General features: G+C 43.5%; 1 protein-coding gene and 1 long non-coding RNA gene across 4 annotated transcripts in view; one reads left to right on the top strand and one right to left on the bottom strand.

The window, feature by feature from the left end:
• LOC106602231 (rho GTPase-activating protein 7) overlaps window positions 1-24,537 on the top strand; it is a 173,152-nt gene that overhangs the window by 68,979 nt on the left and 79,636 nt on the right. The window lies entirely within an intron of this gene.
• LOC123742412 (uncharacterized) lies at window positions 1,316-15,268 on the bottom strand. Of its 2 annotated transcripts, none has more exons than XR_006769536.1 (3): window positions 15,117-15,268; window positions 1,848-1,894; window positions 1,316-1,399 (listed from the first exon to the last, which is right to left on the bottom strand). It is a non-coding gene; the product is annotated as an uncharacterized lncRNA (long non-coding RNA). The 2 variants fall into 2 exon arrangements; XR_006769537.1 differs by having other exon boundaries at window positions 1,322-1,403.

Consider the following 24,537-nt stretch of genomic DNA (forward strand, 5'->3'; position numbering starts at 1 on the left):
AGTAAGGAGAGAGGACTGGAGACATGGGGACAGAGTAAGGGGAGAGGACTTGAGACATGGGGACAGAGTAAGGAGAGAAGACTGGAGACATGGGGACAGAGTAAGGAGAGAGGACTGGAGACAGGGGGACAGAGTAAGGGGAGAGGACTGGAGACATGGCAACAGAGTAAGGAGAGAGGACTGGAGACATGGGGACAGATTAAGGGGAGAGGACTGGAGACATGGGGACAGAGTATGGAGAGAGGACTGGAGACATGGGGACAGAGTAAGGGGAAAGGACTGGAGACATGGGGACAGAGTAAGGAGAGTGGACTGGAGACATGGGGACAGAGTAAGGAGAGAGGACTGGAGACATGGGGAAAGAGTAAGGGGAGAGGACTGGAGACATGGGGACAGAGTAAGGAGAGAGGACTGGAGACATGGGGACAGAGTAAGGAGAGAGGACTGGAGACATGGGGACAGAGTAAAGAGAGAGGACTGGAGACATGGCAATAGTGTAAGGAGAGAGGACTGGAGACATGGGGACAGAGTAAGGAGAGAGGACTGGTGACATGGGGACAGAGTATGGAGAGAGGACTGGAGACATGGCAACAGAGTAAGGAGAGAGGACTGGAGACATGGGGACAGAGTAAGGAGCGTGGACTGGAGACATGGGGACAGAGTAAGGAGAGAGGACTGGAGACATGGGGACAGAGTAAGGGGAGAGGACTGGAGACATGGGGACAGAGTAAGGAGAGAGGACTGGAGACATGGGGACAGAGTAAGGAGAGAGGACTGGAGACATGGGGACAGAGTAAAGAGAGAGGACTGGAGACATGGGGACAGAGTAAGGGGAGAGGACTGGAGACATGAGGACAGAGTAAGGAGAGAGGACTGGAGACATGGGGACAGAGTAAGGAGAGAGGACTGGAGACATGGGGACAGAGTAAGGGGAGACGACTGGAGACATGGGGACAGAGTAAAGGGAATGGACTGGAGATACGGGGACAGAGTAAAGGGAGAGGACTGGAGATATGGGGACAGAGTAAGGAGAGAGGACTGGAGACATGGGGACAGAGTAAGGAGAGAGCATTGGAGACATAGGGACAGAGTAAGGAGAGAGGACTGGAGACATGGGGACAGAGTAAGGGGAGACGACTGGAGACATGGGAACAGAGTAGATTGTCAACCCACAATCATAGTTTCTTCTTGGAAATGTCCACTATTACTTCTTGTCTCACCTCCTAATATGGGCTCAAGCTCTCCTGCTGCTCCTCCACTCCTTCTCCGGGTCCTGATTATTTGTCCTTTTTTCTCTGGATCCTGCACTTCTTTCATGCATCTCCTGCTGCATCTCCCGCGAGATGAGCTGCCACGGCTCTTTGCTTGAGACCAAGGCCAGATGAAGTCACCCTGCAAACTGCCTGGCAACAGACCATGTTGTGTTCTACAGTATATCTATCTCTGGTGATCTCTCTCTGTTTCTACTCACAGAAGAGTAAGAAGGAGTCAGAGCGAGAAAGAGAGAGAGAGAGAGAGAGAGAGAGAGAGAGAGAGAGAGAGAGAGAGAGAGAGAGAGAGAGAGCGTGCGTGTGTCTCAGAAAGAGAGCGTAAGTGCTCTCCGATAAAAGCCCAGGCTGAATATTTGAGTGGGTCAAACAGAGTAAGTCATGACAAGAGAGAGAGAGAGAGAGAGCAAGGATATGCCTATGCTTGTCATGACTTACTCTGTTTGACCCACTCAAATATTCAGCCTGGGCTTTTATCGGAGAGCACTTACTCTCTCTTTCTGACACACACACACACACACACACACTGGTGCACTTGCAGGCTGCATTGAATATGAGAATGATGCAGCAGCGGCTCACCGTGTCCCTGGACCAGTGCACGGATGCTTGGCACAGCACCGAGGAGGCTGCAGGACAAAACAGAACACAACAGAATGTAGAAACCAGAACACTAGAACCACTAGAACCAGACAATGTTCTAAGACGCTCTAGAACTCCAGGAAGCTAGAACCAGTCAGGACACAGGGGACACAAAGGCAGAACGGAACCGGACAGAATCGGGTCCAGGAATGGGAGACCAAACCCAGGACTGGACAAGAAGCTAAACTAATCCAACCCAGATCAGACTATTAGAGTGTAGCCCAGGACAGAACAGCAAGACAGAACCAAACTGAGTCAAACGGGACCATTGGGACCTGCTCTATCTTTATGACAGGACTATACAGGGATATAGTACCTATCTCGGTCCAGCCTAGTCTAATCTAACCCAGGTCTCGGTGGATCTAGTACCAGTATGGCTCTGCATCGCTCTCTGAGGCTACTGCTGCTTCAGAAGTCGTTCACTGACCACATCAGGTATTCTACCTTTAGAGCTCTGGACTTACTCAGTAAGACAGCACGGGACAGGAGACTGGCAGGTGAGTGTGTGTGTGTGTGCACGTTCGTGAGCGTGTATGTGGGTGTTCTGTTTTAGCCTTCCTGGCGTATGAGAGAGAAAAACTGCTGTGTCATCACAGATTTGTGTCTGAGAGAGAGAGAAATTGTGAGGCAGTTCTGAACCATACTGTAGTTGAACTAGTACTACAGTAGGTTATGGTACTAGGTTATGTTACTAGGTTAGGGTACTAGGTTAGGGTTCTAGGTTATGGTACTAGGTTATGGTACTAGGTTAGGGTACTAGGTTATGGTACTAGGCTAGGGTACTAGGTTATGGTACTAGGTTAGGGTACTAGGTTATGGTACTAGGTTAGGGTACTAGGTTAGGGTACTAGGCTATGGTACTAGGTTAGGGTGCTAGGTTAGGGTACTAGGTTATGGTACTAGGTTAGGGTACTAGGTTATGGTACTAGGTTAGGGTATTAGGTTAGGGTACTAGGTTAGGGTACTAGGTTATGGTACTAGGTTAGGGTATTTGGTTAGGGTGCTAGGTTAGGGTGCTAGGTTAGGGTACTAGGTTATGGTACAAGGTTAGGGTACTAGGTTATGGTACTAGGTTAGGGTATTAGGTTAGGGTACTAGGTTATGGTACTAGGTTAGGGTATTTGGTTAGGATACTGTATTTGTTCTGATTTTAAACACCATTTTACGTTTCATTTTGTCTTTATCTGAGTATGAGAGTAGAGAGATGACAGTCCTGGCATTTACTTCGTCGGCTACATTTCTAGACTGCACTCAGGTCAGATGCTGTCTCTCATTCATTAGTTATGAGTTGTTATATACATGGTCGATCCATCAGAACTCAGCTAGCGTGCTAATCTAGCATGTAGCCCCTGAATAATACAGCTCGGCCGCTTCCCAAAAGGCACCCTATTCCCTTTGTAGTGCACTACTTTTGACCAGAGCCAGACGGGCTCTGCCGCCCTGGTCAAAAGTAGTGCACTAAATTGGGTACAGGGTGCCTTTTGGGAGGTAGACTATGTCAAAACAGCAGCAGTGGAAAAACCCTCTAGGAAAGAAAATGGATGCTTTCAAAATAGGCCCAAACGTGTGTGTGTGTGTGTGTGTGTGTGTGTGTGTGTGTGTGTGTGCACGTGTCCCATGTGTTCCCACTGCAACGCACCACCAACACCATCTGGTTTCACAGACCTGCATGACTTCACTAATTGAAACATCTGTATTAAGTCATATTTACAGCCGAGTGTCACCTTCTAAATCTTCACAGGTAAAGCTCAGGTGAAGCTCATTACAAATGGCAGGGGCACCACTTTACTCACTGGAAACCATAAGTTCCACAACCCCGGGTCAATGTCTTTGCCCTGACCCATGACCCCTGACCCCTGACCCCTGAAACTCAGCACGCCAGGTGATAGGTGGTTCCTGTGGGACAATTCCAGAATATGTTAACTGTCAGGTCTCATAAAGGACCGCCAGATGAAAGAAAATAGTTGAAAAGGAAGGTAGACCACAAGTGAAGTCGGTGTTAATCACAGCTTTCCTACACCACATTTATTTTCTCTCTTTTTTTCTAATAAAACATGGTAATGAATGGGAAATTCCTCCATAGTTTAGTGGGCAGGGGACAGGAGTGTACTAGCTATGTGTGTGTTGAGTACAAACATGTTCTATAGGGCTTTACACACTATGGAGCTGAGCTAACACAGTTGTACCGAGCTGTTCCAGTTACGCATCCACCATAGCTGCTGGAACAGTGATGCAAAGAAATAGGCCATCCGAGCCAGTACAGTAGGACTCAGGTCCACATGGTAGAGTCACTGTGAATAGGGGGTATGTGTAACCACATGGTAGTGTCACTGTGAATAGGGGGTATGTGTAACCACATGGTAGAGTCACTGTGAATAGGGGGTATGTGTAACCACATGGTAGTGTCACTGTGAATAGGGGGTATGTGTAACCACATGGTAGTGTCACTGTGAATAGGGGGTATGTGTAACCACATGGTAGTGTCACTGTGAATAGGGGGTATGTGTAACCACATGGTAGTGTCACTGTGAATAGGGGGTATGTGTAACCACATGGTAGCGCCACTGTGAATAGGGGGTATGTGTAACCACATGGTAGAGTCACTGTGAATAGGGGGTATGTGTAACCACATGGTAGTGTCACTGTGAATAGGGGGTATGTGTAACCACATGGTAGTGCCACTGTGAATAGGGGGTATGTGTAACCACATGGTAGTGTCACTGTGAATAGGGGATATGTGTAACCACATGGTAGTGTCACTGTGAATAGGGGGTATGTGTAACCACATGGTAGAGTCACTGTGAATAGGGGATATGTGTAACCACATGGTAGTGTCACTGTGAATAGGGGATATGTGTAACCACATGGTAGTGTCACTGTGAATAGGGGATATGTGTAACCACATGGTAGTGTCACTGTGAATAGGGGATATGTGTAACCACATGGTAGAGTCACTGTGAATAGGGGATATGTGTAACCACATGGTAGTGTCACTGTGAATAGGGGGTATGTGTAACCACATGGTAGAGTCACTGTGAATAGGGGGTATGTGTAACCACATGGTAGTGTCACTGTGAATAGGGGGTATGTGTAACCACATGGTAGAGTCACTGTGAATAGGGAGTATGTGTAACCACATGGTAGTGCCACTCTGAATAGGGGGTATGTGTAACCACATGGTAGAGTCACTGTGAATAGGGGATATTTGTAACCACATTGCAGAGGGTCTTCTTCGGTCCTCACAGGGAGCTGTCATACTGTCTATGTCATCTTGGAATCCAAGATGGTGTAGCAGTGCAGACGTGGTTTGTTTACTTTTTGTATTTTTCGTCTTTTTTTGTTTACATTACAATTTATTTTTCAATCTCTTTTTCCATTTTTTTATTAAATAGACCTTCCGGTAACCCGCCTGACTCAATGTGACACGGATCCGCTATTCTTTTAGACCCTATAGTCAAAACTTTCATCAGAAGGTAGCCAGCTAATTAGCTAAGTTACTAGCCATTTAGTCATTGTTAGCCACTGCTAGCGGCCTTTAGCCTCTGCTCAGGCACCAGACGTTTTTTTAGCCTGGATAATACCTGCCAGCCTCGGACTGTTTTTCTCAACTACAACGCCAGATTCCTGTCGACCATTGATCATCACAGCTAGCTATCTTCAACTGAGTGACCCAGCCCCGAAGCTAGCCCTGAGCCAGGCGCATCTCCCGGCTAGCAAACAAAATTCCCACAACTACAATACCTCTTTCGCCATCTGGCCCGGTCCCTTCGTCGACACGGCGCCCCGCCGTACCACCACGACTGATGCGCAGATGTAATTCCATCAGCTGTGCCTTCAACCGGCCTTTGCTAGAAGACGGAGCAGACGCTTCTACTTCCCCGGACTGCTAACTTTAAACGCCGTGTCTCCCGCGTGCAAGCGTACCAACGATTACCTAGCGGCTTCCCTGTTGCTGTACACTGGACCCTATGATCACTTGGCTACATAGCTGATGCCTGCTGGACTGTTCATTTATCACGGTACTCCACTTTGTTTACCTTTGTTTATCTGTCGGCCCTAGCCCCGAACTCAGGCCCGTGTGTAGTTAACCGACCCTCTCTGCCCATTCATCGCCATTTTACCTGTTGTTGTTGACTTAGCTGATTAGCTGTTGTTGTCTTACCCGTTGGTGACATAGCTAGCTCTCCAACTCAACACCTGTGATTGCGTTATGCCTCGCATTATGTCTCTCTAAAATGTCAATATGCCTTGTATACTGTTGTTTAGGTTAATTATCATTGTTTTAGTTTACTGCGGAGCCCCTAGTCCCACTGTACATGCCTTAGATAACTCCTTTGTCCCACCTCCCACACATGCGGTGACCTCACCCAGTATAACCAGCGTGTCCAGAGATGCAAACTCTCTTATCATCACTCAGTGCCTGGGCTTACCTCCACTGTACCCGCACCCCACCATACCCCTGTCTGCACATTATGCCCTGAATCTATTCTACCATGCCCAGAAATCTTTTCCTTTTATTCTCTGTCCCCAACGCACCAGACGACCAGTTTTGCTAGCCTTTAGCTGTACCCTCATCCTACTCTTCCTCTGTTCCTCGGGTTATGTGGAGGCTAACCCAGGCCCTGCGTGTCCTCAGGCACTCTCGTTGACTTCTGTAATTGAAAAAGCCTTGGTTTCATTCATGTTAACATCAGAAGCCTCCTCCCTAAGTTTGTTTTACTCACTGCTTTAGCACACTCCGCCAACCCCGATGTCCTTGACGTGTCTGAATCCTGGCTTAGGAGGGCCACCAAAAATTCGGAGATTTCCATACCCAACTACAACATTTTCCGTGAAGATAGAACTGCCAAAGGGGAGGAGTTGCAATCTACTGCAGAGATAGCTTGCAAAGTTCTGTAATACTATCCAGGTCTATGCCCAAACAGTTCGAGCTTCTAATTTTAAAAATTAATCTCTCCAGAAGTAAGTCTCTCACTGTTGCCACCTGTTATAGACACCCCTCAGCTCCCAGCTATGCCCTGGACACCATATGTGAATTGATTGCCCCCCATCTATCTGCAGAGTTCGTTCTGTTAGGTGACCTAAACTGGGATATGCTTAACACCCCAGCAGTCCTACAATCTAAGCTAGATGCCCTCAATCTCACACAAATTATCAAGGAAACCACCAGGTACAACCCTAAATCCGTAAACATGGGCACCCTCATAGATAATATCCTGACCAACTTGCCCTCCAAATACACCTCTGCTGTTTTCAACCAGGATCTCAGCGGTCACTGCCTCATTGCCTGCATCCGCTATGGGTCCGCGGTCAAATGACCACCCCTCATCACTGTCAAACGCTCCCTAAAATACTTCTGCGAGCAGGCCTTTCTAATTGACCTGGTCCAGGTACCCTGGAACGATATTGACCTCATCCCGTCAGTCGAGGATGCCTGGTCGTTCTTTAAAAGTAATTTCCACACCATCTTAAATAAGCATGCCCCTTTTAAAAAATGTAGAACTAAGAACAGATATAGCCCTTGGTTCACTCCAGACCTGACTGCCCTTGACCAGCACAAAAACATCCTGTGGCGGACTGCAATAGCATCGAATAGTCCCCGCGATATGCAACTGTTCAGGGAAGTCAGAAACCAATACACACAGTTAGTCAGGAAAGCAAAGGCTAGCTTTTTCAAACAGAAATTTGCATCCTGTAGCTCTAACTCTAAAAAGTTTTGGGACACTGTAAAGTCCATGGAGAACAAGAGCACCTCCTCCCAGCTGCCCACTGCACTGATGCTTGGCGACACGGTCACCACCGATAAAACCATGATAATCGAAAATTTCAAAAAGCATTTCTCTACGGCTGGCCATGCTTTCCTCCTGGCTACCCCAACCCTGGCCAACAGCTCTGCACCCCTCGCAGCTACTTGCCCGACCCTCCCCAGCTTCTCCTTCACCCAAATCCAGATCGCAGATGTTCTGAAAGAGCTGCAAAACCTGGACCTGTACAAATCAGCTGGGCTAGACAATCTGGACCCTCTCTTTCTAAAATTATCCACCGCCATTGTTGCAACCCCTATTACCAGTCTGTTCAACCTCTCTTTCATTTCGTCCGAGATCCCTAAAGATTGTAAAGCTGCCGCGGTCATCCCCCTCTTCAAAGGAGGTGACACTCTAGACCCAAACTGTTACAGACCTATATCCATCCTGCCCTGCCTTTCTAAAGTCTTTGAAAGCCAAGTTAATAAACAGATCATTAACCATTTCGAATCCCACCGTACCTTCTCCGCTGTGCAATACGGTTTCCGAGATGGTCACGGGTGCACCTCAGCCACACTCAAGGTACTAAACAATATCATAACTGCCATCGATAAAAGACAGTACTGTGCAGGAGTCTTCATCGACCTGGCCAAGGCTTTCGACTCTGTCAGTCACCGTATTCTTATTGGAAGACTCAATAGCCTTGCTTTCTCAAATGACTGCCTCGCCTGGTTCACCAACTATTTTGCAGATAGAGTTCAGTGTGTAAAATCAGAGGGCCTGTTGTCCGGACCTCTGGCAGTCTCTATGGGGGTACCACAAGGTTCAAGTCTCGGGCCAACTCTTTTCTCTGTATATATCAACGATGTCGCTCTTGCTGCGGGTGATTCCCTGATCCACCTCTACGCAGACGACACCATTCTGTATACATCTGGCCCTTCTTTGGACACTGTGTTAACTAACCTCCAAACGAGCTTCAATGACATACAACACTCCTTCCGTGGCCTCCAACTGCTCTTAAACGCTAGCAAAACCAAATGCCTGCTTTTCAACCGTTCGCTGTCTGCACCCGCCCGCCCGACTAGCATCACTACTCTGGACGTTTCTGACCTAGAATACGTGGACAACTACAAATACCTAGGTGTCTGGCTAGACTGTAAACTCTCCTTCCAGACTCATATCAAACATCTCCAATCCAAAATCAAATCTAGAATCGGCTTTCTATTTCGCAACAAAGCCTCCTTCACTCACGCGCCAAACTTACCCTAATAAAACTGTCTATCCTACCGATCCTCGACTTCGGCGATGTCATCTACAAAATAGCTTCCAATACTCTACTCAGCAAATTGGATGCAGTCTATCACAGTGACATCCGTTTTGTTAACAAAGCGCCTTATACCACCCATCACTGCGACCTGTATGCTCTAGTCGGCTGGCCCTCGCTACATATTCATCACCAGACCCACTGGCTCCAGGTCATCTACAAGTCTATGCTAGGTAAAGCTCCGCCTTATCTCCGCTCACTGGTCACGATAACAATACCCACCCGTAGCACGCGCTCCAGCAGGTATATCTCACTGGTCATCCCCAAAGCCAACACCTCCTTTGGCCGCCTTTCCTTCCCGTTCTCTGCTGCCAGTGCCTGGAACGAATTGCAAAAATCGCTGAAGCTGGAGACTTACATTTCCCTCACTAACTTTAAACATCAGCTATCTGAGCAGCTAACCGATCGCTGCAGCTGTACATAGTCCATCTGTAAATAGCCCACCCAATCTACCTACCTCATCCCCATATTGTTTTTATTTACTTTGCTGCTCTTTTGCACACCAGTATCACTACTTACACACCATCATCTGCTCATGATCATCTGCTCATCTGTCACTCCAGTGTTAATCTGCTAAATTGTAATTACTTTGCTACTATGGCCTATTTATTGCCATACCTCCTCATGCCCTTTGCACACACTGTATATAGACTTTCTTTTTTTCTATTGTGTTGACTGTACACTTGTTTATTCCATGTAACTCTGTGTTGTTGCTTGTGTCGCACTAATAATTTGTTTGGGACTTGGGGTGGTATATAATAATTAGTGTGGGACTTGGGGTTTTATGTAATAATTCGTTTGGCACTTGGGGTGGTATATAATAATTTGTTTGGCATTTGAGTGGGATATAATCATTTGTTTGGCACTTGGGGTTTTATGTAATAATTAGTTTGGCACTTGGGGTGATATATAATAATTATTTTGGCACTTGGGGTGATATATAATAATTAGTTTGGCACTTGGGGTGATATATAATAATTAGTTTGGCACTTGGGGTGATATATAATAATTAGTTTGGCACTTGGGGTGGTATATAATAATTAGTTTGGCACTTGGGGTGATATATAATTATTAGTTTGGCACTTGGGGTGGTATATAATAATTTGTTTGGGACTTGGGGTTTCACCACAATGTGAAAAGGTAACGTCATGACCAACTTTTTCACATTCTATCTGGAATGGGGAGTCAGGTAGTCTAGCAGTTAATGGCATCGGACCATTAACCTAAAGGTCGCTGATTCAATGTTCCCTTGAGCAAGGCACTTAACCCTAATTGCGCCTGTAAGTCGCTCTGGATACGAGCATCTGCTAAAGAAAAACAAATAAAAAAGTACAGTATGTAAATGAATAGAATGTTCTGAGAAACGGAGCCCTGGATATTAGAGCTGTGACGATAAAGCGAAAATTATCATCACTTACTGCAGGAATTTTGCTGATATCATTAACTACAATAAGTAGCCTATATTCAAATCATTTGTTTGAAATTAAATCTGTTTGCTAATATGGGTGATTGTTAACGACTCACTCTAGACAATTGTCTACTGTAGTGTATACCCTCAACAGCCCAACACTAGAACTCAATATCCCCTTAATTGTCCCCACCCTTGACCCCAATGTAATCATACAGCATGTTTCAACAGGTAACACCATATGTTCACTGCTTGAGGGAAATTGATGTCCAGTGACAGATTGAGTTTATCTCATTGACAGACAGCAGCGGTTTTTCCCTCTGTAGTTCATCCTGGTCATGGGAATCAGTGTTCAGTGTTCTGGTAGCGCTGCACTTCGTCAGGCTATTGTGCTAATGAGCCATGAACCCCCACTTTGACAGGACTGACTCCTTAGGCTATGGAGATATGAATGAAGGACAATAGCAGAATCTACAAGGGTCTCGGAGTACGAGTGCTGATCAAGGATCAGGTCCCCCCATCTTATTAATTATGATTTAAAAGGCAAAACTGATCTTAGATCAGCACTCCCGCTCTTAGACGTCTTATGAATACAGACCCGATGTAACTATGACTCCTTAGGCCAGGGGTGTCGAACTCATTCCACAGAGGGCCTATTATGATTTAAAAGGCAAAACTGGTCCTAGATCAGCACTGCTACCCTTAGACACTTACGGACCCTGATGTAAGTACTGGGGTTGAACCAGGGTCCTGTCACACGCTAAACCAACGTCTCAACCATTAGACCAAGAGGAAATATTTGTGGTCGACATTGAAGCTTTAAGTCTCAGCCGAAGGCTACCTCATGACGAGAGCGTGATTCCAAACCCCCTCCGCTCTACTGACTACCTCTCCTCCGCTCTACTGTCTCTCTTCTCCTGGTGGTCCTCCATCCTTCAGCCTCACTATGATAGGACATTACTGTATTTAAATAAATAGTTCTCGTTCACTACTTCTCTCATGATGACCATGTTAACCATTTCGTTTAAGTATCAACGATCACCCAGTTTTCACTTAGTCGTTAAATTAAGGTGAAAATCACATGGGGAAATTAACGTGACCCGCATTCGTGGAGCGTTGGCGTCACATGACGGTGGTTCTTGCCCCAGAGAGGCCTCAGAGGCTGGATGAGGTTAGAATGACAGGCATGTCCCCAGTTCCTTTTGAACTGAGATAGAGAGCAGGGGGCATGGGGTCAAAGGGCGATAGGAAGCAGGCCAGGGCACATGGATAAGTGGATGTGTGTGTGTAGCGTTGGGGGGGGGGTCAATGTAAATATCACAATCTGTTGAATAAAGCACTGTTTGGAGCGATCTTAGTATCCCTGTGAGCAAATTGACTCTTGTGGACCCAGTAACGTCTCTATGGCTGAGTGTGTTGTGTTGAACAGAATGCTAACCAGCTGATGTTGTTGTGTTGTGTTGAATAGAATAGAATGCTAGCCAGCTGTTGTTGTGTTGTGTTGAATAGAATAGAATGCTAGCCAGCTGATGTTGTTGTGTTGTGTTGAACAGAATGCTAGCCTGCTGATGTTGTTGTGTTGAACAGAACGCTAACCAGCTGATGTTGTTGTGTTGTGTTGAACAGAATGCTAACCAGCTGAAGTTGTTGTGTTCTGTTGAACAGAACGCAATCCAGCTGAAGTTGTTGTGTTCTGTTGAACAGAACGCTAACCAGCTGAAGTTGTTGTGTTCTGTTGAACAGAATGCTAACCAGCTGATGTTGTTGTGTTGTGTTGAATAGAATAGAATGCTAGCCTGCTGATGTTGTTGTGTTGTGTTGAACAGAACGCTAACCAGCTGATGTTGAACAGAACGCTATCCAGCTGAAGTTGTTGTGTTCTGTTGAACAGAACGCTAACCAGCAGATGTTGTTGTGTTGTGTTGAACAGAACGCTAACCAGCTGAAGTTGTTGTGTTGTGTTGAACAGAATGCTAACCAGCTGATATTGTTGTGTTGTGTTGAATAGAATAGAATGCTAGCCTGCTGATGTTGTTGAGTTGTGTTGAAAAGAACGCTAACCAGCTGATGTTGTTGTGTTGTGTTGAACAGAACGCTAACCAGCAGATGTTGTTGTGTTCTGTTGAACAGAATGCTATCCAGCTGAAGTTGTTGTGATGTGTTGAACAGAATGCTAACCAGCAGATGTTGTTGTGTTCTGTTGAACAGAACGCTATCCAGCTGAAGTTGTTGTGTTGAACAGAACGCTAACCAGCAGATGTTGTTGTGTTCTGTTGAACAGAACGCTAACCAGCTGATGTTGTTGTGTTGTGTTGAACAGAATGCTAACCAGCTGAAGTTGTTGTGTTGTGTTGACCAAAACGCTAACCAGCTGATGGTGTTGTACAGCCATTGGCTCTTTGACAATTATTCACATCATCACTAATCAATCCCTTTTCTAAAAGTCATGTGAAACCATTGCAAAGGGGCCATGTAATGGGTGTATGTAATGTAATCGGCCAAGGACAGCATGTAATAGGACAAGTAATGGGTGTATGTAATGTAATCGGCCAAGGACAGCATGTAATAGGACACGTAATGGGTGTATGAAATGTAATCGGCCAAAGACAGCATGTAATAGGACACGTAATGGGTGTATGTAATGTAATCAGCCAAGGACAGCATGTAATAGGACACGTAATGGGTGTATGTAATGTAATCGGCCAAAGACAGCATGTAATAGGACACGTAATGGGTGTATGTAATGTAATCGGCCAAAGACAGCATGTAATAGGACACGTAATGGGTGTATGTAATGTAATTAGCCAAGGACAGCATGTAATAGTAAATGTAATGGGTGTATGTAATATAATAGGCCATGGACAGCATGTAATAGGACATGTAATGGGTGTATGTAATGTAGGGTTCTGGCAGGCCCACAATAAGTCCAGGGCATCTGTGTGGGTCGCTTGAAAATAAGGGAGAGCCGCACACAAAAAAAAAATGTATATCCAACGTTTCGACAGCCAAGCTGTCTTCATCAGGGTATGATCACAAACACTGCGAGATGACTTTATATAGTTTATATAGTGTCAAAAGACACACAGGTGTCTGTAATCATGGCCTAGTGTTGCCTAATATCATTGGTTAATTCTCAAATATAAAAATGGAATACACAGAACAGCATACAAAAAAACAAATGGATAGCATGGATATGGATAGCATAGATATGGATAGCATAGATAGCATAGATTGGATAGCATAGATTCATTATAATGGATAGCATAGATTCATTTTAGACTACACAAGCTTACAAACAATTACAATGGCAAAGTCACAATAATCACAAGAATGGCTTCAAATCAAAGTCTATGATGAGACCGAAGGGTGCGAGGGTCTTTAAGTTAAAGATCCAGGCAGCCTCTCGTTTTAACAATAAATTATCAAGGTCACCCCCTCTCCTAGGGAGGGTGACATGTTCGATGCCAATATAACGCAGAGACGAAATCGAGTGGTTTGCTTCCAAAAAGTGGGCCGCAACTGGGTAAGTCAAGTTTTTGCACCTAATGGTGCTACGATGCTCTGAGATACGTACTTTTAATTCACGCTTTGTTTTACCCACATCATTTTTACCACAAGGACAAGTTATAAGATAAATAACTGCCTTAGCGGAGCCCGTAATAAAACCTTTGATTGGGATCGATTTCCCTGTTTGTGGGTGTTTGAAGGATCTACATTTATAAGTGCCATTGCATTGAGCACAGCCATTACACTTGTAATTTCCATCCAGTAGGGGCGCAAATAGACGTTGTTCAGGAATATCTTGGGGTGGTAAATCAGAGTGTACCAATTGGTCTCTGAGATTTCTGCCCCGCGAGAATACGACCAAGGGAAGGTCCGAAAACACATTACCGAGACTATCATCGTATTTTAGAATGTTCCAATGTTTGTGAACGATTCCCTTCATTTGTTCAGAGAACTTTGAATAGGGGGTAGTTAGAACGGAAGAATGCGTCTTTTTGCGAGACTGACCTTGAAAAAGGTCATGTATCATTTTGTTTAGAATTTTATCAATGGCAATATTAATCTGATCATTTTTGTACCCCCTCTCATTGAACTTTCTTTGCGTCTCAGCCATATTTCTGTCAATCTGATTGTTTTTTCTTTTGATTCGACAGAATTGGCTGTAGGGCAAACTATTTTTCAAGGGAAGTGGGTGACAACTGTCAGCCCTCAACAAACTGTTACGATCAGTAGGTTTCCTGTAAAGAACAGTGTATAGAACATTATTTTCACACAGGATCAGAAGATCAAGAAAACTGATTTGACGTGTATCAGATTGCATAGTAAATCTCAAATGTTCAGAACAGGAGTTAAGAAAAGCATGGAATGCCTGGAGCTGTCTTGCATCACCCCTCCATAGAACAAAAATATCATCAATATACTGTTTCCAAATAATGATGTAAGGCAAGAAAACATTTTTGAGAGGATTGAAAATAGACTGTTTCTCCATGTAACCCACATACAAATTAGCATAGTTAGGAGCCATGGGGGATCCCATAGCAGTGCCCTTCGTCTGAATAAAGAAATCATTTAGAAACATGAAATAGTTATGTGTGAGTACTATTTCAGCCAATGTTATAATGCAGGCACTGTGTGTGTGTGCGTGCGTGCGTGCGTGCGTGCGTGCGTGCGTGCGTGCGTCCCAGCCCTTTGTATTGCTCTGAAAGGGAGTAACTGAGGGAGGTACTCACTTAAGTTCTGGTTCACCTTGTTCTGTGCTGACTGGTCGACCCACACAGATGCCCTGGACCTATTGTGGCCCTGCCAGAACCCTACAGTGGCCCAGCAGGGACATTTCACGCCTCAGGTCCGACAAAGGAAAAAGTCAAAGGTGTGTCACATTGTGACATCACAACATGGAGCTCTTAGAATAACACCACAGCTGGGGCCTGTGTTCCAAATTAGCTTCTGGAACTGTGTTCGCTCACCGTCTTACGTGTTGTTTTTGGTTACTTAAAATATATATTTTTTAAATGTCTTAAGATTCATATTATATGAAAGTAATTAAAAATAATTCAGTTAAGAAGTACTTTTTGATCCAGTTTGTTATACACAACCAGATAGTTCCTCCCACTCAGGCAACATTTAACATTCCCAAGGACACTTCAGAAGAAAAAGAGAAGCAGCTCTAGTAGGTCCGATCATTTACACACCAACGTTTCAACATCAAGCTGTCTTCATCAGGGTTTCTTTCCCAAGGACATCCATGAGTTCTTTCCTGCTGCAATCCATTCAACATGTAACCTTCAAAACATTCATCTCCCTCCACCACAGCTCTACCACTAATGATGCCTCTCCTTGTGTCGGTCCGTTAGCCATTATCTCCTTTCTTTTAGCTGGTTTGTGGTCGCTGTTTGGTTGTGGTCGCTGTTTGGTTGTGGTCGTTGTTTGGTTGTGGTTGAGAAGCTAATTGCTCTGGTTGTTTGTCCTTGTCCCCAATAGGGTTTCCGAAGTGTTTCGACCCTTGTTATATCTCATGTTCCCAGTCCCATGGAACATCTCCCAGAATCTCAAACAAACAATGGATACATCCCAAATGGCACCCCTATGGGGCCTGCTGCAAAGTAGTGCACTATATAGGGAATAGGGTGCTATTTGGGAAGCAGTCAATATTTAACTATCTACTGTCTTCATCTGGAAGTGTTTTGGCCTATAATGCGCTAGCCTAAATGGAACAATGCTTGGCAAACCTATCCCCATTGTAAATGTTGTTTTATTTAGGAAGGAAGGTTCTACTTGGTCCTCCATATTTCTGTTGGTAGAGTGTGGTTCTTGCAATGTCAGGATAGTGGGTAGATTCATGGGACCACCCATATGTAAAATATATGCAAGCATGAATCTAAGTTGCTTTGGATAAAAGCATCTGCTAAATGACATTCATCACGTGGTTGTTTACAGTCTTTCAACTCAAATTAACTACTGAAATGTTTTCCTGTAATTTGTGAGCAAGTGAGTGTGTTTTCCAGTGTCATGATCAGACCTAGAGACTATAGCTTCTTCTTCTGGGATTTTCTCTTGCATGCTATATACTATGTACAAACCAACATGCTACAGTACCAGAATAATGATACTGTATATACTATGTACAAACCAACATGCTACAGTACCAGAATAATTATACTGTATATGTTATGTACAAACCAACATGCTACAGTACCAGAATAATGATACTGTATATACTATGTACAAACCAACATGCTACACTACCAGAATAATTATACTGTATATACTATGTACAAAACAACATGCTACAGTACCAGAATAATTATACTGTATGTACTATTTACAAACCAACATGCTACAGTACCAAAATAATGATACTGTATATACTATGTACAAACCAACATGCTACAGTACCAGAATAATTATACTGTATATACTATGTAAAAACCAACATGCTACAGTACCAGAATAATGATACTGTATATACTATGTTCAAACCAACATGCTACAGTACCAGAATAATTATACTGTATATGCTATGTACAAACCAACATGCTACAGTACCAGAATAATGATACTGTATATACTATGTACAAACCAACATGCTACAGTACCAGAATAATGATACTGTATATACTATGTACTATGTACAAACCAACATTGCTACAGTACCAGAATAATGATACTGTATATACTATGTACAAACCAACATTGCTACAGTACCAGAATAATTATACTGTATATACTATGTACAAACCAACATTGCTACAGTACCAGAATAATGATACTGTATATACTATGTTCAAACCAACATGCTACAGTACCAGAATAATTATACTGTATATGCTATGTACAAACCAACATGCTACAGTACCAGAATAATGATACTGTATATACTATGTACTATGTACAAACCAACATTGCTACAGTACCAGAATAATGATACTGTATATACTATGTACAAACCAACATTGCTACAGTACCAGAATAATTATACTGTATATACTATGTACAAACCAACATTGCTACAGTACCAGAATAATTATACTGTATATGCTATGTACAAACCAACATTGCTACAGTACCAGAATAATTATACTGTATATACTATGTACAAAACAACATGCTACAGTACCAGAATAATTATACTGTATGTACTATTTACAAACCAACATGCTACAGTACCAGAATAATGACACTGTATATACTATGTACCAACCAACATTGCTACAGTACCAGAATAATGACACTGTATATACTATGTACTATGTACAAACCAACATTGCTACAGTACCAGAATAATGATACTGTATATACTATGGAGAAACCAACATTGCTACTGTACCATATTTTTTGGGGGGGAAACCTGTTGCCTGGAACCATTCAAGTAACGCAACCCAAAGTATTTCAGTGTTCAGTAATTAAAATATTAAAGTGACATCACCACTCATATTGTTATCCTGTAAAGTTGTAAATATTGAACTGTTTTGTGTTTTATGAACTTTTTGACACTAAATTGTGTTATGTATTCTGAACTATAATGAATGAAGATACTTGAACATTGATATGTGTTCTAGTGAACATAAAAATGTCGGGTTCCTTTTACTTCCTTACTCATTGTTTTCAAGTGTAAGTGGTTGCGTCTTAATGTTTAATGTCGTTGTATATCAAATCAAATAAAAGTTTATTGGTCGCGTACACAGATTTGCAGATGTTATCGCAGGTGCAGCGAAATGCTTGTGTTTCTAGCTCCAACAGTGCAGTAATACTTAGCAATAAAAAAAAACATATTAAACAATACACACATAATCCAAAACAATTCTATAATAAGTTATATGGGATAACCCATGACCAGAATACAGTATATACATATGAAGTGGGTAAAACAGTATGGAAACATTATTAAAGTGACCCGTGTTTAATGACTATGTACATAGGGCAGCAGTCTCTAAGGTGCAGGGTAGAGTACCGGGTGGTAGCTGGCTAGAACAGTGATGAAGGTTCAGTGCAGGGTGCTGGGTGGAGGCCAGCTAGTGGAAACTGTTTAACAGTCTGATGGCCTCAAGTCTCTTGGTCTTGGTCCTAGCTTTGATGCACCGGTACTGTCTCCACCTTCTAGATGAAAGTGGGGTGAACAGGTCGTAGCTCGAGTGGCTGAGGTACTTGATGATCTTCTTGGCCTTCCTGTTACACCGGGTGCTTTAGATATCCTGGAGTGCAGGCAGTGTGCCCCCGGTGATGCAATGGGATGACCACACCACCCTCTGGAGAGCCCTGCGTTTGCGGATGGTGCAATTGCTGTACCAGGCGGTGATACAACCCGACAGGATGCTCTCAATGGTGCATCTATAGAAGTTTGTGAGGGTCTTAGGGGCCGAGCTGAATTTCTTCAGCCTCCTGAGGTTGAAGACGTGCTGTTGTGCCTTCTTCACCACACTGTCTGTGTGGGTGGACCATTTCAGGTTGTCAGTGATGTGCACGGACAGGAACGTGCTCTCTCTGCTGTCTCTTGTAGTCCACGATCAGCGCTTTCATTTTGTTGACGTTGAGGGAGAGGTTATTTTCCTGGCACCACTCCGCCAGGGCCCTCATCTCCTCCCTGTAGGCTGTCTCATCGTCGTTGGTAATCAGGCTTACCTCTGTAGTGTCGTCAGCAACCTTGATGATTGAGTTGAAGATGTGCGTGGCAAGCAGTTATGGGTGAACAAGCGGTACAGGAGGGGGCTGAGCACGCACCTCTGTGGGGCCCTCGTCTAAGGATAGGATCAGGGTGGCAAAGGTGTTGTTGCCTACCTTTACGACTTGGGGTCATCAGGAAGTCCAGGACCCAGTTGCGGAGGGAGGGGTTCAGACCCAGGGCCTTGAGCTTAGTGATGAGCTTGGAGGGCACTATGGTGTTGAAAGCTGAGCTGTAGTTGATGAACAGCATTCTTAAGTATAGGTATTTCAGTGTGCAGTGCAATGGTGATTGCATCGTCTGTGGATCTGTTGGGATGGTATGCAAATTGCAGTTGGTCCAGGGTGTTGGGTAAGGTGGAGGTGATATGATTCTTAACTAGCCTGTCAAAGCACTTAATGATGACAGAAGTGAGTGCTACAGGGTGCTATGTATTTGGCGATTTGTCATTTTAACTCACCATAGCAAGCATTGTTGAGCACAGTGCTCATTCCTCTAGCAGTCACTGGAGGTAGAGCTGTAACCAGTCATTGTTGAGCACAGTGCTCATTCCTCTAGCAGTCACTGGAGGTAGAGCTGTAACCAATCATTGTTGAGCACAGTGCTCATTCCTCTAGCAGTCACTGGAGGTAGAGCTGTAACCAGTCATTGTTGAGCACAGTGCTCATTCCTCTAGCAGTCACTGGAGGTATCTAGCAGTCACTGGAGGTAGAGCTGTAACCAATCATTGTTGAGCGTTGACTTTAAAATATAAAATAATCATAACTTGTCAAAACTAAATCACTTTAGATTGGCAGAAAATACATCAATGAAGTTAGATTCATTCAATAGCATAACATTTCTTAACAGTACTCAAAAACATTAAGTGATACGAGATCTGATTGATATCTGAGTTAGTACAACTTATATGATTTGAGTTATGCTGACCGTTGGAGATGTTTGAGTAGCCACTACTCAACTTCTTTAATGAGTTATGCAGTTACTTTTTACAGTGTACTGTATACACTTACTATTTTAATGTATTTTATAAATAATATTTATTTGAATATATTCCCTAATCATCTAGTGGTCCTTTCATGTGTCAATACTAATCATCTAGTGGTCCTGTCATGTGTCAATACTAATCATCTAGTGGTCCTGTCATGTGTCAATACTAATCATCTAGTGGTCCTGTCATGTGTCAATACTAATCATCTAGTCGTCCTGTCATGTGTCAATACTAATCATCTAGTGGTCCTGTCATGTGTCAATACTAATCATCTAGTGGTCCTGTCATGTGTCAATTTTAATGATCTAGTGGTCCTGTCATGTGTCAATACTAATCATCTAGGGGTCCTGTTATGTGTCAATACTAATCATCTAGTGGTCCGGTCATGTGTCAATACTAATCATCTAGTCGTCCTGTCATGTGTCAATACTAATCATCTAGTGGTCCTGTCATGTGTCAATACTAATCATCTAGTGGTCCTGTCATGTGTCAATACTAATCATCTAGTGGTCCTGTCATGTGTCAAGACTAATCATCTAGGGGTCCTGTTATGTGTCAATACTAATCATCTAGTGGTCCGGTGATGTGTCAATACTAATCATCTAGTCGTCCTGTCATGTGTCAATACTAATCATCTAGTGGTCCTGTCATGTGTCAATACTAATCATCTAGTGGTCCTGTCATGTGTCAATACTAATCATCTAGTGGTCCTGTCATGTGCCAATACTAATCATCTAGTCGTCCTGTCATGTGTCAATACTAATCATCTAGTGGTCCTGTCATGTGTCAATACTAATCATCTAGTGGTCCTGTCATGTGTCAATACTAATCATCTAGTGGTCCTGCAATGTGTCAATACTAATCATCTAGTCGTCCTGTCATGTGTCAATACTAATCATCTAGTGGTCCTGTCATGTGTCAATACTAATCATCTAGTGGTCCTTTCATGTGTCAATACTAATCATCTAGTGGTCCTGTCATGTGTCAATACTAATCATCTAGTGGTCCTGTCATGTGTCAATACTAATCATCTAGTGGTCTTGTCATGTGTCAATACTAATCATCTAGTGGTCCTGTCATGTGTCAATACTAATCATTTAGTGGTCCTTTCATGTGTCAATACTAATCATCTAGTGGTCCTGTCATGTGTCAAGACTAATCATCTAGGGGTCCTGTCATGTGTCAATACTAATCATCTAGTGGTCCTGTCATGTGTCAATACTCATCATCCAGTGGTCCTGTCATGTGTCAATACTAATCATCTAGTCGTCCTGTCATGTGTCAATACTAATCATCTAGTGGTCCTGTCATGTGTCAATACTAATCATCTAGTGGTCCTGTCATGTGTCAATACTAATCATCTAGTGGTCCTGTCATGTGTCAATACTAATCATCTAGTGGTCCTGTCATGTGTCAATTTTAATGATGTAGTGGTCCTTTCATGTGTCAATACTAATCATCTAGTGGTCCTGTCATGTTTCAATACTAATCATCTAGTGGTCCTGTCATGTGTCAATACTAATCATCTAGTGGTCCTGTCATGTGTCAATACTAATCATCTAGTGGTCCTGTCATGTGTCAATACTAATCATCTATTGGTCCTTTCATGTGTCAATACTAATCATCTAGTGGTCCTGTCATGTGTAAATACTAATCATCTAGTGGTCCTTTCATGTGTCAATACTAATCATCTAGTGGTCCTGGAATGTGTCAATACTAATCATCTAGTGGTCCTGTCATGTGTCAATACTAATCATCTAGTGGTCCTGTCATGTGTCAATACTAATCATCTAGTGGTCCTTTCATGTGTCAATACTAATCATCTAGTGGTCCTGTCATGTGTCAATACTAATCATCTAGTGGTCCTGTCATGTGTCAATACTAATCATCTAGTGGTCCTTTCATGTGTCAATACTAATCAACTAGTGGCCCTGTCATGTGTCAATACTAATCATCTAGTGGTCCTGTCATGTGTCAATACTAATCATCTAGTGGTCCTGTCATGTGTCAATACTAATCAACTAGTGGTCCTGTCATGTGTCAATACTAATCATCTAGTGGTCCTGTCATGTGTAAATACTAATCATCTAGTGGTCCTGTCATGTGTCAATACTAATCATCTAGTGGTCCTGTCATGTGTCAATACTAATCAACTAGTGGTCCTTTCATGTGTCAATACTAATCATCTAGTGGTCCTGTCATGTGTAAATACTAATCATCTAGTGGTCCTGTCATGTGTCAATACTAATCATCTAGTGGTCCTATCATGAGTCAATACTAATCATCTAGTGGTCCTATCATGTGTCAATACTAATCATGTAGTTGTCCTGTCATGTGTCAATACTAATCATCTAGTGGTCCTGTCATGTGTCAATACTATTCATGTAGTGGTCCTGTCATGCCTCTGTTTCTCTGTGTCTTAATTGAAGCCGATGTGTGTCTGGTAGCCTGAAGCATGTCATGTTTGAACAAATTACTGATGAACGTACTTACCTTAAATTACTCAGCATGCACACAGGGACTCTGTGTGTGTGTGTGTGTGTGTGTGTGTGTGTGTGTGTGTGTGTGTGTGTGTGTGTGTGTGTGTGTGTGTGTGTGTGTGTGTGTGTGTGTGTGTGTGTGTGTGTGTGTGTGTGTCTGTGTGTGCGTGCGTGCGTTGTGTTGAAAGACCGTCTGTAACCCAAACCCACGCCAGAACACCTGTAATGACTAAGTATCAGTATGAAACGGGCAAAAGACAAAAAAAATCAGCCCTCCAGTCTAAGAGGCTCACACACATGCATGTGCGCACGCTCGGACACACACACACACACACACACACACACACACACACACACACATACACACACTTACCACAAACTATTCATTGTTGTGTAAAAAAATTCTAAAAAAGAGTAACACCTCGAAGCTTTAGTGATAGACAGAAACTAACTCACAACTCAGCTTACAACTTGGAAAGACAAGTCTGTATTTGCATCATTTTCCTGTACAAATATTAAATGAAATGAAGATGAATGATTGATACAATTTAATTCCAGGTCGGTCGCTGTCTTTCCAAGCCTGTGGTTTTGATTGGTGATTTGCATACTCAGTGGTTCCTGTCTGAACCGGCAGCTGGCTGTCCCAAATGGAACTCTATTCCTATGTAGTGCACTTGAGATGAAAGATGGAAAACGTTGAGGTTTCCTCTCAGAAGCACAATGCCCACTTAGAATTGGCAACCAAGTTGTATTCACACAATTTTGTGCTATGAATATTCAAACTTTTTGTAGATGTCAATCCAGGTTAGCCATTTTCTTTCCAAGTTTGTGGTTATTATATCTGTTTTGGATAATCAGTTGTTGCCATAACCGGCATCTTGAAGAACAAGTGTTGACTCACCAGGGTTCCACAGTGCTTCTTTTGAGGACATGACATATGTTATGTCTTACTGCTAAGAGTCGGTGGTGTTGACCTGACGTTCATGGTTAAGGTGGCAGACAGTGAGGTTTCCCCCTCGGGCAGACTTTAACAAATTCTAAACTTAACCACATTCTATACTCCAGACTCATAAAGCTGAGGTTAGTCTTTATGAACAGGTCTGGAATGACACGGTGCATAAGATTGTTGTTATCGCGCCTAAGGGACTTTTAATTAGACTGAAATCTGATGGAAGGGGGTTTGGGCATGAAGGATATGGGGAGGGGGGTGTTTGAGGAATGGGAGGTATGTGTGCGCGTGTGCGCTAGTGCGCGCGTGTGCGTGTTGTTTTGGTGTTACACTACCTGTTCTACTGCAATCAATATATACAAAAATGCAATATGTTGTAACAATGTGGCCTGCTATTTAGAGAAATTATCAACTATTTTCTAAACTACTATTTCTCATTGAACAAAGTCCCTTCTCAGTCATTTAGTGCATGGCAACTTGTTTCTGCCCCTGTACACTCACAAGGGTGCTTGTTTCTGCTCCCGTGCACTCACAAGGGGGCTTGTTTCTGCCCCAGTACACTCACAAGGGTGCTCGTTCCAATGATCCAGGAATGTTTTCCTAAACCCAGTGACTATTCGGAACTCATGTCAAAGTTGTTTACTTTTCTCATTCTGACTCCCTCTCTCTCTCTCTCTCTCCCTTCTCCCCCTCTCACCATGTCCTTCTAATTCTCTCTTTTTCCTTCTGTCCCTTCCTGTCTGACTCTTACATAACCATAAAGTGTAGGCTTCTAAGGATCCCCCTATTTAGCAACATGTCCCCTTCAGTCTGACTCGTACATAACCATAATGTGAGTTTAGGCTTCTAAGGATCCCCCTATTTAGCAACATGTCCCCTCCAGTCTGACTCGTACATAACCATAATGTGAGTTTAGGCTTCTAAGGATCCCCCTATTTAGCCACATGTCCCCTCCAGTCTGACTCGTACATAACCATAATGTGAGTTTAGGCTTCTAAGGATCCCCCTATTTAGCCACATGTCCCCTCCAGTCTGACTCGTACAAAGCCAAGTGTCCCCCTATTTAGCAACATTC

The sequence above is a fragment of the Salmo salar genome, chromosome ssa04, assembly GCF_905237065.1.
Source record: "Salmo salar chromosome ssa04, Ssal_v3.1, whole genome shotgun sequence".
NCBI classification, from domain to species: domain Eukaryota; kingdom Metazoa; phylum Chordata; class Actinopteri; order Salmoniformes; family Salmonidae; genus Salmo; species Salmo salar.